We start from the raw sequence: 16,521 nt of genomic DNA, 5'->3' as shown, positions 1-16,521 counted from the left end.
TAATTGGTGGCAGTTGTGTGTGATAGTTAACAGGTGAATGTGATTGGTGCAATGGAGCATGGGAAATGTAGTCCAGGGTGTACTGTGTAGTGTGAGAGCCTGTGTTGTGGATGATCTCTGGTGGTGAATAAACGGAAATTCAATGACTGGATCATGACATAGCCCCCCCCTAAAGAGTGGCTTTCAGACACTCCATACAATCTAGGAGGGCAGTGGAGCAGAGGCGGAACAGGGGAGGGATGGAGGGCCAGGTCCACGTGGAAGTGGCCGGTGACCAAGGCAGAGCTGGCAGAGCAGGAAGCCAGGGTGGAGCAGGCAGAACTGGAGCCCACCAGGGTGGAGCAGGCAGAACTGGAGCCCACCAAGGATTGAGCATGTGGAACTGGAGTCCACCAGGCCGGAGCAGAGGACCACCACAGATGAGCAGATGGGACAGAATCCCACTATGTTGGAGCAGATGGAACTGAAGCCCACCAGGGTGGAGCAGAGGATCACCACAGCCGAGCAGATGGGACAGAAGCCCACCAGGGCGGAGCAGATGGGGCTGGGACCCATGGCAGAGACCAGGGCCTAGAGAAAGCGGAGACAGACAACACAGACAGTGCATTCATGGTCTCAGGGACCAAGGCAGGGAACACAGAGAGTTCATAGACGGCCTTCATAGTTGTGACAGGACAGAACGAAAGTTCATAGACGGCCTCCATAGCTGTGACAGGACAGAGCGAGATTTCATAGTAGGCCTCCATAGCCGTGACAGGACAGACCGAGAGTTCATACATGGCCTCTATAGCCATGAGAGGGCAGAATGAGAGTTCATAGATGGATACTACGGACACCTCTGGAGTTTCTGCAGTGAATGCCACCACCTCTGGAAGTTCTACAGCAGCAGCCTCAGGAAATAGGGAGAGTTCATTAACATTCTCTTTAACATGACAGGTTGAGAGTGCATTGCTGGGCGCCACCAACATACAGTGAGCTGAAGCGAGAGCTGCCACCTCGGGAGGTTCTGCAGCATGGCCCGCCACCTCTGGGGAAGCTGCAGCAGGCGCCATTGCCTCTGGGAACACAGCAGCGTGTGCCACTACCTCGGGAGGATCTGCAGCATCAGCCGCCATTTCGGCAGAAATCACAGTGGCCGCCACCGTCTTTAAAGTTTCAGTGGTGGTGTATGCAGCCCATATACACCATAAAGTGGGAAATGATAAAGGCAGGGGAATTAGTTCGGGAACTGGAGGGTTTGATAGTGCTGGCTTAGGGATACCAGCTGCAAGTGCTGACACCAGCGGTGGGTCCTCCACACTGGATGCCAGTCTGGGATACTGAAAAACAGTTCTGTGTGCAACAGACAGGAAGTGACAGGACTCTAGATGATCAGCTAAGATGTGACGAGACTCTGGAAGTTCAATAGTGACTTGGTTTGTGAAGATCAATGGTGACTTGACTCCGGAATATCAGTTGTGATTTGACTTGTCTCTGGAAGTTTGGCTGAGGTGTGACGAGGCTCTGGCAGATTGGCTGTGAGGTGACGAGGCTCTGGCACATCGACTGATACATGACGAGGCTCTGGCAGATCGGCTGTGACGTAACGAGGCTCTGGCAGATCGACTGATACATGACGAGGCTGTGGCAGATCGGCTGTGCCATGACGAGGCTGTGGCAGATCGGCTGTGCCGTGACAAGGCTCTGGTAGATCGGCTGTGCCATGACGAGGCTCTGGCAGATCGTCTGTGAAGTGATGAGGCTCTGGCAGATCGGTCATTTTGTAAAAAGTCTTCTCAGCAACTCCCAAAGTGAATGGTGAACTACACATTTGTAATGCACTGTCAATATAATGTTCAAGCATCCAATTAGGGCCATGTAGTGGCATAAGGGAGCTGAGTGGCTCTGAAAGCCTTCCATGAAAAAAAATAATTATTAAACATACCTTATCCAATGAAGTTAAGTGAGCCAGTTCAATAAAGACCACTATATATTCTTCAATGGGCTGCTCATCTTGACAGAAACCCATTAACTGGGCTGCTGGATTCATGGCTGGCCTAGAAACAGTCACAAAGCCACTGGATCCAGGTGTGGCCGAGTATTCTGTAACGGGCTGAAAGGTCGTGAGATGTGCGGATCCATGTGCAAGCTTTTATTAGACAGAGATGTGGTCATAACAGGCATGGGTCAAACACTGGCAAACAGGTATATAGGGGGCAAGATACAAGAATAATCCTAGGGCAAGCGTGGGTCTTCAATGAGCTTCAATGAAGCAAGAGTGGTAATCTAGTGACCAGAGCAAAAGTGTCAAAAAACGATTAACAGGGCAAGGCAAGAAAAAGACTAGACTATGAAAACTATAAATTGAAACAAGACAATGAAAACTAGAAACTGAGAAAAGACTATGAAAACTAGAAACTGAAACAAGACTAAGAGAACTGACACAGAACGGCTTTTGTATGCATCAATCTCTAGGAGAGGGATATACGCAGAACAATACTTGAGACCAGACAGAAAACAAACACAGAAAGGCTTGGTAAGTAGCTAACACTAGGAGAGTGTTAAAGGCTTAACAATACTCAGCAGTGTGTGAGAGGAAGTCCAATGCTTATAATGCATGTATGATGATTGTGCTGTGTGTGTGTGTAATTGGTGGCAGCTGTGTGTGATAGTTAACAGGTGAATGGTGCAATAGAGCATGGGAAATGTAGTCCAGGGTGTACTGTGTAGTGTGAGAGTATGTGTTGTGGATGATGACCTGGATGATGGTGAATAAACGGAAGTTCAACCACCGGATCATGACAGGTCAAGCCAGCCGCCAAGTTGAAAAGCTCGGTCAATTTAGCCGGCAGGTTATTTCGAGGGTCACGTATAAACTGCCTATTATGATAAAACCATCAGAAAATGTATCTGAATGCAGTGCTCTTCCTTCTAATGCCTTTTTATTCCATAGACTGTATAAGGTTTTTTCCCAACACACAGTCCATAACGGCCTGATGTTGAGTAACAAAATAAAAGCCCTCCAATACACATATTACAAAATAAAAGCAAGAATATGCGCTTCCTGTATCTATTCATTTAAAAAGATAGAAAAATAAAAGTTCTAGATTGCACAGACCACTTTCACCTCAGACTGAGTGTACACCTTGCCAAAGCTGACTGCCTGAAGTGGAATTACAAAATAAGAGCCTACCAAATCTCATAAATAAACTGCTGCATCTCTACTTTAAAGAATCTATAGATTTTCAAAAGTATGTGAAATATTTGAAGTTCATGGAATAGAATCATTAAAATACGTCCGAGAGTTTTACACACCGGTCTGTTACTGTGGTGACATTACCACGCCTCGAAACGTGATGATGAACAAAACAAACTGTGATTGGTTGTTTGACATGTCGGTCAAATGGCCTCATGGACGGGCCTTGTCCAATGAAAGCTGCCATAGATTCCTGACCTTCATTTTGACTAGCGTTAGGCTAACCAAGACTTGTCATTTGCACTAAAAACGTGTGAGCAGATGCTGTTTACTCTTACTGTTGATTTTTTTTTTCAATGCCCTTGGAAAACTGTGCCAGGACAAGCCGCAAATACAGGAAAAAATCCCTAGATGCTGCGCTATTTAATATCAGAAACAAAAATAAATTACTATAACTTTCACCATTTTAACTTTTTTGTTTGGAAGAGAGGCACACTACTTCTGTGAAGATCTTAAATGTTTTAATGTAAGTTTTTGTTTTCCACTTATATTAACCTGATTTATATTTTCTATGTTACTAGGTATTCCTAACAATAGTTTTTTTTTTCTTTTTTGGCAAATTCATGTTGATATAAAATCATAAAATCTTTGTTTAATTCATGAATGTTTGTCTTTCCAAGATAATAGTTGTAATTAACTTCTGTTATTATTGTACAAGCTACAATTACAGCCGTGGCCAAAAGTTTTGAGAATTACATAAATATTAGTTTTCAAAAAGTTTGCTGCTAAACTGCTTTTAGATCTTTGTTTCAGTTGTTTCTGTGATGTACTGAAATATAATTACAAGCACTTCATACGTTTCAAAGGCTTTTATCGACAATTACATGACATTTATGCAAAGAGTCAGTATTTGCAGTGTTGGCCCTTCTTTTTCAGGACCTCTGCAATTCGACTGGGCATGCTCTCAATCAACTTCTGGGCCAAATCCTGACTGATAGCAACCCATTCTTTCATAATCACTTCTTGGAGTTTGTCAGAATTAGTGGGTTTTTGTTTGTCCACCCGCCTCTTGAGGATTGACCACAAGTTCTCAATGGGCTTAAGATCTGGGGAGTTTCCAGGCCATGGACCCAAAATTTCAACATTCTGGTCCCCGAGCCACTTAGTTATCACTTTTGCCTTATGGCACGGTGCTCCATCGTGCTGGAAAATGCATTGTTCTTCACCAAACTGTTGTTGGATTGTTGGAAGAAGTTGCTGTTGGAGGGTGTTTTGGTACCATTCTTTATTCATGGCTGTATTTTTGGGCAGAATTGTGAGTGAGCCCACTCCCTTGGATGAGAAGCAACCCCACACATGAATGGTGTCAGGATGCTTTACTGTTGGCATGACACAGGACTGATGGTAGCGCTCACCTTTTCTTCTCCGGACAAGCCTTTTCCAAGATGCCCCAAACAGTTGGAAAGGGGCTTCATCGGAGAACATGACTTTGCCCCAGTCCTCAGCAGTCCATTCACTATACTTTCTGCAGAAGATCAATCTGTCCCTGATGTTTTTTTTTTTGGAGAGAAGTGGCTTCTTTGCTGCCCTTCTTGACACCAGGTCATCTTCCAAAAGTCTGCGCCTCACTGTGCATGCAGATGCGCTCACACCTGCCTTCTGCCATTCCTGAGCAAGCTCTGCACTGGTGGCACTCCGATCCCGCAGCTGAATCCTCTTTTAGGAGACGATCCTGGCGCTTGCTGGACTTTCTTGGACGCCCTGAAGCCTTCTTTACAAGAATTGAACCTCTTTCCTTGAAGTTCTTGATGATCCTATAAATTGTTGATTTAGGTGCAATCTTAGTAGCCACAATATCCTTGCCTGTGAAGCCATTTTTATGCAACGGAATGATGGCTGCACATGTTTCTTTGCAGGTCACCATGGTTAACAATGGAAGAACAATAATTTCAAGTATCACCCTCCTTTTAACATGTCAAGTCTGCCATTCTAACCCAATCAGCCTGACATAATGATCTCCAGCCTTGTGCTCGTCAACATTCTCACCTGAGTTAACAAGGCGATTACCGAAATGATCTCAGCAGGTCCTTTAATGACAGCAATGAAATGCAGTGGAAAGGTTTTTTTGGGATTCATTTTCATGGCAAAGAAGGACTATGCAATTCATCTGATCACTCTTCATAAGATTCTGGAGTATATGCAAATTGCTATTATAAAAACTTAAGCAGCAACTTTTCCAATTTCCAATATTTATGTAATTCTCAAAACTTTTGGCCACGACTGTACATCTTAGTGTATTTATTTTTTTCAGTTTCACACTTTTATTAATATCTACATGCTCAACAAGAATCTCTATTAAATGGAGCTAAAAAGCTATATCCTGACTTTCATGTTATTCATGGCTGTCTATTCTTGGTTAAGAACACCAATTGGAGGACAGTTCAGTGAAAAGTCACTTTATTCAGAGAACTAGGATGTCGATTATGTGCAAGTATGAATGAGCAACATGGACTAATGTTAGGATGGCAACAGAGCTTCTCAGAGGAGTGCTGGCAGCAGTCACACATCAGTATCAACAGGCTGAATCAATCAAAGACCCTCCTATTACAGAGTTTAAAGGGGTCATATGATGCAATTTCAATTTGTCCTTTCTCTTTGGAGTGTTACACGCTCTTGGTGCATAATGAAGATCTGTAAAGTTGCAAAGACTAAAGTCTCAAATCCAAAGAGATATTCTTTACCATGCCCTCCTAAAATGGCTCATTTAAACACACCCCCTCAACTCTATGTCACTATGTGGAAATATTTGCTTAATGCCACCCAAATGTTCACGCAAAGAAAGAAGGCGTGGTTTCAGTAACTGCAGTTAGTGCTTAAGTAGCCATGTCAGGGAGATGCGGAGTGTATCTAGGCAAAGGCCTTTGCACTTTGTTTGGCCTTCCAAAAGTAGATGCATTTAGGAATCTTTAAGAGAACAGCAACGCATTTTATGGATGGCCGTTTTGTGAACCTAGGAGAGGAGGTAATTCTGAATTTGCTATGACATGAACGTTGTTTTCTCAGAAACACAACCATGTACATACATGGTCTTTACATATTATTGTAGCACAGATTGTACTGAATACAGTTTTTGCAGACTTTAGCCATGTATATGTTTATTAGCAACATGAAAAAGCACAAAAGTTAGGGGGTCAAAACTTCTCCAGGCCCCCAAAACCCCCTTAGACCTCAGTGGGTTAAAAAGATGGTTCTTTAATCTAGATTTAAACTGCAAGAGTGTGCCTGTCCCCCGAACAGTGTTAGGCAAGTTATTCCAGAGTTTAGGCGCTAAATATGAAAAGGATCTGCCGACCGCAGTTGACTTTGATATTCTAGGTATTATCACGTTGCCAGAGTTTTGAGAACGCAGCAAACGTGGAGGACAATAATGTAACAATAGCTTGTTTAAATATTGAGGTGCTAAACCATTCAGGGTTTTAGAAGTAATAAGCAAGATTTTAAAATCTAGAAGATGTTTAATAGGGAGCCAGTGCAGTGTTGCCAGAACCGGGCTAATATGGTCATACTTCCTGGATGCTGCATCCACCCAATAGTCCCACCTTGAGGTCATAAATGCGTGGATTCACATTTCTGCATTTGACACTGAGAGCATATATATATATATATATATATATATATATATACATACATACACACTACTCAACTATGCATTCCATGTTTATGTCAACTATGCGTTCAAATTGGTACGTTTCGACGGGCTGCAAAGAATTACAGAGCTGAGTATCATCAGCATAACAGTGAAAGCTAACAAAGTGTTTCCTGATGATATCTCCCAAGGGTAACCTGTAAAGTGTGAAGAGTAACAGCCCTAGTACGGAGCCTTGATGTACTCCATACTGCACTTGTGATCGATATGATACCTCTTCATGCATACAAGTATAATTTAAACCATGCTAATGCAATTCCATTAATGCCAACAAAGTATTCTAGTCTATGCAAAAGAATGCTCTGGTCAATAGTGTCGAACACAGTGCTAAGATCCAAAAGCAATAATAGAGATATACAACCTGTCAGGGAAGGATAACAGGAAGCAAAATGCAAGTAACAATTTATTGATAGGAGTGAATATGACAGGCTTCAGCTGACGGTGGGTGGTGCAGGGACCTCGATGGGCAGCATGGAGCGGGTGAGATGGTGAGTATCGTATGTTGGTGAAAGATGATGGAAGATCCAGAACATGATGTAGTAATCCACAGTGAACATGGAACCGGAACAAACCCACGAGACTGACCGCTGAACAGGAGGGAGAAAGACATGCAGCACAGAGGAACTCAAACAACAATATTACAAACAAGAGACGAAAAACAGGGCATTAAGTAGGCAGATGGAATAAGATGCAGCTGCCGCTGATCACTAAATGATCAGCGGTAACGCCCACATCAAACAATCAGCGAACAACATAACATGAGTTGAGCAGCAAACCATGCATTCATGAACCATGACACAACCATGATCAGATGATAAGAGCAGGTATTTGTAATTCTAAGGAGAGCAGTCTCAGTACTATGATATGGTATAAATCCTGACTGGAAATCCTCACAGATACCTTTTTTTCCCTTAGAAGGAATATGATTGTGAGGATACTACCTTTTTCAAGATTCAAGATTGGTCTGTAATTAACTAGTTCTTTGGGGTCAATTTGTAATTTTTTGATGAGAGGCTTAATAACAGCCAGTTTGCAGGTTTTTGGCACATATCCTAATGACAATGACCAATTAATAATAGTCAGAAGAGGATCTATGACTTCTGGAAGCACCTCTTTTAGGAGCTTAGATGGACATACTGTACATGTTGTTGGTTTAGATGATTTAATAAGTTTATACAATTCTTCCGCTCCTATAGTAGAAAATGAGTAGAACTGTTCTTCAGGGGATCTATAGTGCAATGTCCAGTGTTGGGGAGTAACTAGTTACATGTAACGGCGTTACGTAATTTAATTACAAAATTATTGTAACTGTACTTAGTTACAGTTACTAAGAAAAAATGAGTAATTAAATTACAGTTACTTATGAAATTTTGAACGATTACAAAGTGGATTACATTTGAATATTTACACACATCCACATACAGATTTAACTGATTTCTTTCCCAAATTGCACTGACTATTCTGAGACATACCGCCCTAATAATTTCCGGGATGCGGAAACACAAGTCTAGTTTGTAGAATCCAGTCATAAAAACGGAATGCCTAACGCGGACGGAATATGGCACATTTTGGATGACTAAATCAAAAGTAGGTCACTTGAATCAAAACATGACATGGACTAGTGTCTGTGAATATTAAGCCCCAAAAATGCAATATATGACTCCTGCACGTTCTGCGTGTCTGTGGAAATCAGGCGCGGACTGGACACCGGGAGAACCGGGACAATTCCCTGTGGCCTGGCAGCCGATTTTGCCCGCTATTTTAATATCATTATTTTGTAATAGCCTGCCGAATGTACTAAAGCGATCATTTGCGAATCCGCCATTTGATAATTAAATCTCTAATAAATCATGAAGTGTTAGTCATGACTCGCGCGCTCTCCGCGCCTCCGCCAAACGGTTTGGATCAGACTCAGAGTAATCAATGCGAGAGAGAGAGTGGACTGTGGAAGCGCACAGCTGGAGCAGAGAAGCAGAACTACTGTTCAGGGTTTCAGGTAAGTTTCATCTGTAAAGATGCTTTTTTGTCTTTGTTTTTTTATTTATTTAATCAAGCAGCAGCACGTTGCTCATCAGTCATCACTCAAAATAGGCTACTATATAAAGGACATCATTATTATCTGTTGTAATGTTACAGTAGTAATTTAGCTGAAAAACAATCAGATTTTTTTTATAGGTTTAGGGGGAGCTACGGACAGACAACAACACAACCCTTACGAAAATTAACGTTTTAATATATTACTATAAATCCAGAGAAAATAGTTACTATTGTTTAACTGTGGTAACCAAAAATGTAAAATGATTTTACAAATTTAGTTATTTAAAAATAAATACAAATCCATTTGCAAAAAACAAAACAAAACAAGGTTATTGTATAGGCTAAAAAAAGCATGGTCAATTTTTGTAAGGAAAACATGACTCGTGTACAGTATTACGATTTTTCTATAAAGATGTTGTAGTATTGTAGAGTATTGTATTGTATAGTTTTGTTCAATCTTGAGTATTAAAGTCATGAGAGAGATGGATAACAGGGCAAAATAAAGAGACTGAAGAGAAAAATGGAAGTGAAGGTGCAGTTCAGGAGAGAACTTTTAATTATTTTGCATGTCCCCAAATTAAAGATTTAAACCTTTTTTTATGTCAGGTCCATACCAAAAATAGTTTTTTCCATGAATTTGTTTGTATGAGTTTGAATTTTCCAGTCTGAATTTTTTTCCCAGTCCGCCCCTCCTGTAAATTAAGGGCAAAGACATGGTTTGATTTACTACACATAGGCCTACTGAAGCTCGCAGTGTTTTCAACCTCTGCCATCTTAATATAGGAGTACACAAGCACATAAACATAATTTCTAGAACTGTTCTGTGTCACTTCATGTGCATTTTACTTATTTTGAGAAAACTATCATCATATCATATACAAAGAGACAGCAGTTTAAAAAAACACCAATGTTTCAGGAGTTTATTACACAGAACACGACACATGCTTATTAGATAACTGTATTTAAGTTGATGTATATGCTTTTATTTATTATTCTTTAATTTTCACAAATTTAGAAAAGTAATCAAAAAGTACTCAAAAGTAATTAGTTACATTACTTTAATAAAGTAATTGAAAAAGTTACACTACTATTACATTTTAAACAGGGTAACTTGTAATCTGTAACCTATTACATTTCCAAAGTAACCTTCCCAACACTGGCAATGTCTTATGCTATACTGTAGCTGACGGCTGCATGGTTACAATTTTATCTCTAATAGTATCACTCTTAGAAAATGCTAGAAAAGAGAGAGTCCATAGTTTCTGTTACATCATCAGGTTGTTCTGAGGTTTTGGATATGCTAAGGAATTGGGATACATCCGGTAGATTACTTACAAAGCAGTCTTTTGTGGTAGAAAGGATGGTTCTACCATACTTGTAACAAGAAGTAGAATTATCAGTTTTAGCTATATGAAGTTTGCACAAAACTAAATAATGGTCTGAGATATCATCACATGGCTGCATAATTTCAACACCATTAATATCAATTCCATGTGACAGTATTAAATCTAGAGTATGATTTGACAATGAGTAGGTCCTGAGACAAGTTGTCTAACCCCAGTGGAGTTCAGAATGTCTATGAATGCTGATCCCAATGCATCTTTTTCATTATCAACATAAACTTTATCTGCAGCCAGCACTAACTCAGATACAAACTCAGCACATTCTTTAATAAAGTTTGTATAGTGCTCTGGTGCCCTATATACAGTAGTCAGTACAAACATCACAGGGGATTTATCATTTACACTTGTTTCTCTGGACAATGTTAAATGAAGCACCATTACTTCAAACGAGTTATACTTGAAGCCCGTACTCTGAGAAGAACTGAAAACATTGTTATAAATTGAAGCAACACCTCCCCCTTTAGCTTTTGGATGTGGCTCATGTTTATAACAGTAATCTTGGGGGGTGGAATCATTTAAAATAATGTAATCATCAGGTTTTAGCCAGGTTTCTGTCAAACAGAGCACATCCATATTATGATCAGTGATCATATTATTTACAAAAAGTGTTTTCATAGAAAGGGATCTGATATTCAATAAGCCAAGCTTTATCATTTGTTTATCCATATTGCATCTGTTTTTTATTTGTTGAAACTCAATTAAATTGTTAATCTTAACTTGGTTTGGACATTTTTTGTATTTTCTAGTTCAGGGAACAGACACAGTCTCCATTATGTGATATCTAGGTGAAAGAGTCTCTATGTGCTGAGAATTAACTGACCTCTGTGACGGGAGGCGGCTAGCAGAGGGTCGGTTTAGCCAGTCTGTCTGCTTCCTGACCTGGGCCCCAGTTAGTCAAGTATAAACACTAATTTCTTTGCATATGCAGCATGGGGCCGCAGAATCTTATCCATGAGTCACTGAAAGGTAGCCAGTGCCCCGAACAACCCAAATGGAAGGGTAACAAACTGGTGTAATCCAAACGGCGTTGTGGAAGCTGTATTTTCTTTTGATTATGGAGACAATAACCCTTTGTTAAGTCCAATGTCGAATAAAAACGAGCCGTGCTTAGGCGATCAAGCAACTCGTCAACCCGCGGCATTGGATACGCCTCGAATTTCGACACAGCATTCACCTTGCGGTAATCCACACAGAACCGGACTGAGCTATCCGTTTTCAGAACCAAAACTATCGGGCTCGCCCAGTTACTATTGGATTCTTCTATTACCCCCATGTCAAGCATTGCACATAATTCAGCCTAAACTTCCTTTTTCTTGTGCTCAGGTAAGCAATACGGCCGGCTGTGAACTACCACGCCCGGCTCGGTCTCGATATGGTGCTGAATCAGGTTAGTACGGCCCGGTAGGGGCGAGAAGATGTCGGCAAACTCTGTCTGTAATTTTGTTAGATCAGTGAGTTGGGACGGCGAGAGGTGATCTCCCCCTGCGGCCAGGGCGAGGGATTGTGGTTTGACATTCTCCTCTGGTCCGAGATCATCCTCCCCGCCAATCACCATTGCCAACATCACTGATTCCGCCTCATTACATTTTTTTAGGAGGTTGAGGTGATAGATCTGACGTGCCCGGTTCCTATCGGACGGTATTACCTCATAATCGAGATCTCTGACTTGTCGTGCGACCTCAAATGTTCCCTGCCACTTAGCCATTAACTAAGAGCTCGATGTTGGGAGTAATACAAGTACTTTCTCTCCCGGTGCAAATTTGCGTAATCTAGTTCCCCTGTTATACAGCTGGCTCTGGCGGTCCTGGGCTTGTAACAAATTCTCCATTGATAGCCGCCCCAAAGTGTGGAGTTTTGTTCTCAAATCCAGCACATACTGAATTTTGTTTTTGCCCTGAGATGGCCCCTTCTCCCAAGTTTCACTCAGAACAACCAACACCCCTCGGGACTGGCGTCCATAGAGAAGCTCAAAGGGGGAAAACCCAGTGGAGGCTTGTGGGACCTCTCGCACAGCGAATAACAAGGGCTCTAGCCACTTATCCCAATTCTTGGCGCCATTTTGAAAGAATTTATGGATCATGGATTTAAGAGTGCAATTTAATCATTCAATCAGGCTGTCAGTCTGTGGTTGATAGACGCTAGTTCGAATCGATTTAATGCCCAATAATCCGTACAGTTCGTGTAGCGTACGTGACATAAACACCGTGCCCTGATCGGTGAGGATCTCTTTCAGAACCCCCACCCGGGAGATAAGACGAAACAGGGCATCCGCAACACTCTTAGCAGAAATGTTGCGGAGGGCCACTGCTTCAGGATATCGTGTTGCATAGTCAACTATGACTAATGCAAACAATGTCCCTGTGCAGATCGCCCCTAATGGACCTATGAGGTCCATACCAATTCTCTTGAAGGGGACCTGCATTAAGGGATGGGGGCGCAAAGGTGCTTTTGGGGCGGCCGGTGGATTCACCAACTGACATTCCGGACAAGATGCGCACCTCCTGCACATGTTGTCTTGAATGCCCGGCCAAAAGAAACGGGTCATGAGGCGATTCAGTGTTGCTGCCTGTCCCAAATGGCCCGCCATAGGATTAAAATGAGCCGCATGGAAAAGCATTTCCCTGCGGCTCTTCGGAAACAACTGGGTTGTATTCACTTTTGTCCAAGCATCTTGGGTCACTCGATTCAGCCGATCTCTTAAAATGTCAAAATACGGATGGTGGTGAGCGGGTGGGAAGGTTGGAGAGACTGGCCATCAATGGAGCAGACCTGTTGAAAAGCATGTTTTAATGTCTCATCCTGAGACTGCTCCAGAGGAAAGTCATCACGCTCCGAAAGAATAAGTCTCCCGATTTCGCTCGGTTCCCCTGAAGCAGAACCCAGCGGTCCTGGCTCAGTTTCTCCCACCTGCACCCGTGCGGCCTCCTTCCGTGCCTTATTTCCCCAAGAGGCATCCGCACATAACGACCCCAATAAAACAGTAAACGCGGGCCAATTCGTTCCCAAAATTATTGGATGCCGGAGGTGGGGACTAACCACCACCTCCACACTATGCTTCTGTCCCCGGAATTGAATAATAATCAGGACCACCGGATACTCCACCACATACCCGTGTACGCACCGCACCTTAACCACACGGCTTGTATCCAATGCCCCCGGTTGAATCAGGCTTTGATGGATTGAGGTTTGGTTACATCCTGAATCCACCAAGGCTGGATATGTACCCCCCTTGATACTCACAGGTATTTGGTACTCACCAGCCTGACCGTGGTTGGCCTGTGGGACATCCAGGATCTGGATCATCATCCCCACCTCCATCACTGGACACCTGTCCACAAAATGCTCCAGGTCCCCGCAACGCCAACAGGCCAGCCCAGACCTCCCCGCCGCCCCAGTGGCAGAGAGTGGATTGGAGAATTGGCGCGGAGAGAACGGAGAAACAGAAGCGCTATCCCCTCCGGCAGGATGATGGCACTGGACCCACTCGGCTGTTTTCTTTGGTAGCTGAGTGATGAATTGCTCCAGCACCACGAGGTCGATGGTGTTCCACATCACTCCCCTCAGCCATTCCCCCAGGTCAAGGGAACAGAACCGCTGGCGATGCTGCTCTGGGGTCCGGCCGACCCGCTGAATGATGGCCCCGCTAAATGAAGACCAGGAGGCTCGCCACCGGTAGCTGTTGTGCGGCCACCTGGTACTCGCCCGAGAGCAGGGGGATCAGACGGACTGGCCATTTGTCACGGGGCCAGCCGCACGCTTCCGCTGATTTTTCAAACAGTTCTAGGAATACTTCCGGGTCATCTTATGTTCCCATCTTGTGGAGGGGTAAGTGAGCAGGTACCACGGGCGGTCCCGTGGCCTCGACGCAAACTTCCGGGTCGATCCAGCTCCGGAACCTCTCGCGGTCCTCCTGCTGGTCTTGAAGGATGGCGTGGAATCGCTTGGGAGGAATGACGAGAGCAGGCCTTGGCTTGGAAAGCATGATGAGAGCAGGCACTGTCATTGAGGAAATGATGAGAGCAGGCCCTGGCTTGGGAGGCATGATGAAAGCAGGCAATGTCTTGGGAGGAATGACATCAGCAGGCCCTGGCTTTGGCTCGGCACACATGACATGAACTGGCCTTGGTGCAGCAGACATGACGTAAACAGACCCTGGAGTAGCAGGGATGACGGTTGGGTGATCTGGTTGATCTGGTTTAGTGGATACTGTATGATAGTTGCGTTCCTATTCAGCACTCCTCACAGTAAATGACGAACCACTTAAATGAAGTGCAAGGTCAATATACTGTATGTGATGCGATCTAGGAAAACCCAATACATGCTGAAATTTTACCCTTTTTAGTTTTGGTACCATAACTAAATTACAGTATACTCATATGATACCATATGAAAACCCTTTCCAAAACTGTTTTAATTTTGTCCATAGCTTGAACGTAACAAAAGTTAGGGCTATCTGAAGTTGGCAGATAGCTATGATTTTCCGGAATGGAAAAACAGGTTTAAAACAGAGGGGTTTCACTTTCATTTCTACTTAACGATCACTGTCTGTCAGAAGCGCCATACTGCATCATTACACAAACAGACTAATGTTACCCTGAAAAGGACAGTTTTCCGTTGTTTATCATGGGCATAGTCTTTGAACTTTTGATCACCTCTTGTATGTTTGGATAGCACAAATAGTGTACCATTTCAAGCTAGCGCAGCACACCTGTGCATACAACAGACTGTCATTGGACTGCTCCTCTTTAGTAACATCATCATCCGATCCTTCATCTCTGGATGGGGAACAGTCCATTATAACATCTTTTAGGGTACTGACATCACCACGATTGAGCAGACAGAGACGAGCAAGATTGTAAGTGAGCAGCTTCAGACTGCTTTGTTTTATTGCGCTCCACCATCTCACGATATAAAAAAAAATACAGCATGCAAAGTTTTTATTTATTTAGTTTACACAGGACTGGCGGGAAATGTGCATTGATACACTTTTATTATATACGTTACTTCATTTTTTTTATAGGTTAACTGTTTCTGTGGTGTTAAGAGAAAGCACCTCCACAGCATGCTCTTTTCTGCTTGCTGCAATAAATCACTATTTTTCTGCACTAAGCAAATACATTTTGACAAGATGTTTTCAGAGATTATAGACAAGATATTATAGAATAATAATTGAATGAAACCCTAATTTTCATAAAAAATTTACATATGACCTATTTTTAGAATTTCCTGAAAATATCCCAGCGCGACATCCGAAGGGTTTTCCCAGAACACATCACATATTGTTCCAGAGTCTAGTGCGATGTGGCATTAATTTAGGGATTTCATTTGTGAGACCAAAATGGAAAATGTTCTTGAGTGCAACAACATTGAAGTCCACCTGATGGCACAGTCCACAAAAGTCCTCCACATAATCCTCTATGGCCTGGGTTGACCAGATAAGCAACCAGGAAAACAGCCTGAGGGGGACTTGGTTCTCTGAAGGCGACACACGACATAAGACGACTTCAAAGAACTAGTGACAATGAAGCCTGACTGTGTTGTCACCTCCTGTCTGCAGTGTCGGCCCAAAAAAGTGGTGCTGGAACACACTGCACAGACTACAGCCAATGGCAAACTAACACGTGCGTTCTGCTCATGCCTGAGAGATACAAGCTATTCATATCAGCAACTATTAATAGTATATATTCAGCATTTAAAAGGAGTTGAATCGGGGAAACTGCCGCCGATGTGTGCCCGACAAGAGCCGAAGAGTGGAACACACTGAACAAACTAGCCCGACCGTCGCTTGCCGTCGGCCCAACGATGGCAAACATCCGATCGTCGGCTTGATGTGGGCTTAAGAAACACTGTCCATGCTGGCAAGTTCCTAGAATTGAGTTCCTATAGAACAACGTGGTGTGAAAGCTCCTTTTGTCATAATATCGTTTCTGTCATGATTCTGCCTTCATGTCCTGATTTTTCTCTGCTTGCGTTGTCTTGTCATGTAACCCCGCCCCCTTGTGATCCTCGTTTTGTAATTATTAGCATATCAGTTTCACCTCTTGTGTTCATTATTAGCCTCCCTTTATAAACCTTGTGTGTTTCTCTGTCCTTTGTCGGTTCATTGCCATATTTTGTCTAATATTGTCTAACAGTGTCAAACAGTGTCAAGTGTTGTCAGATGTGTCAAGCTTTGTCTCTGTCCATCGTAAATTATATCT

This window comes from Carassius carassius, chromosome 27 (genome assembly GCF_963082965.1).
Source record: "Carassius carassius chromosome 27, fCarCar2.1, whole genome shotgun sequence".
Classification (NCBI taxonomy): Eukaryota; Metazoa; Chordata; class Actinopteri; order Cypriniformes; family Cyprinidae; genus Carassius; species Carassius carassius.
The sequence above is the reverse complement of the archived record's forward strand: the minus strand, read 5'-3'. Positions refer to the sequence as shown.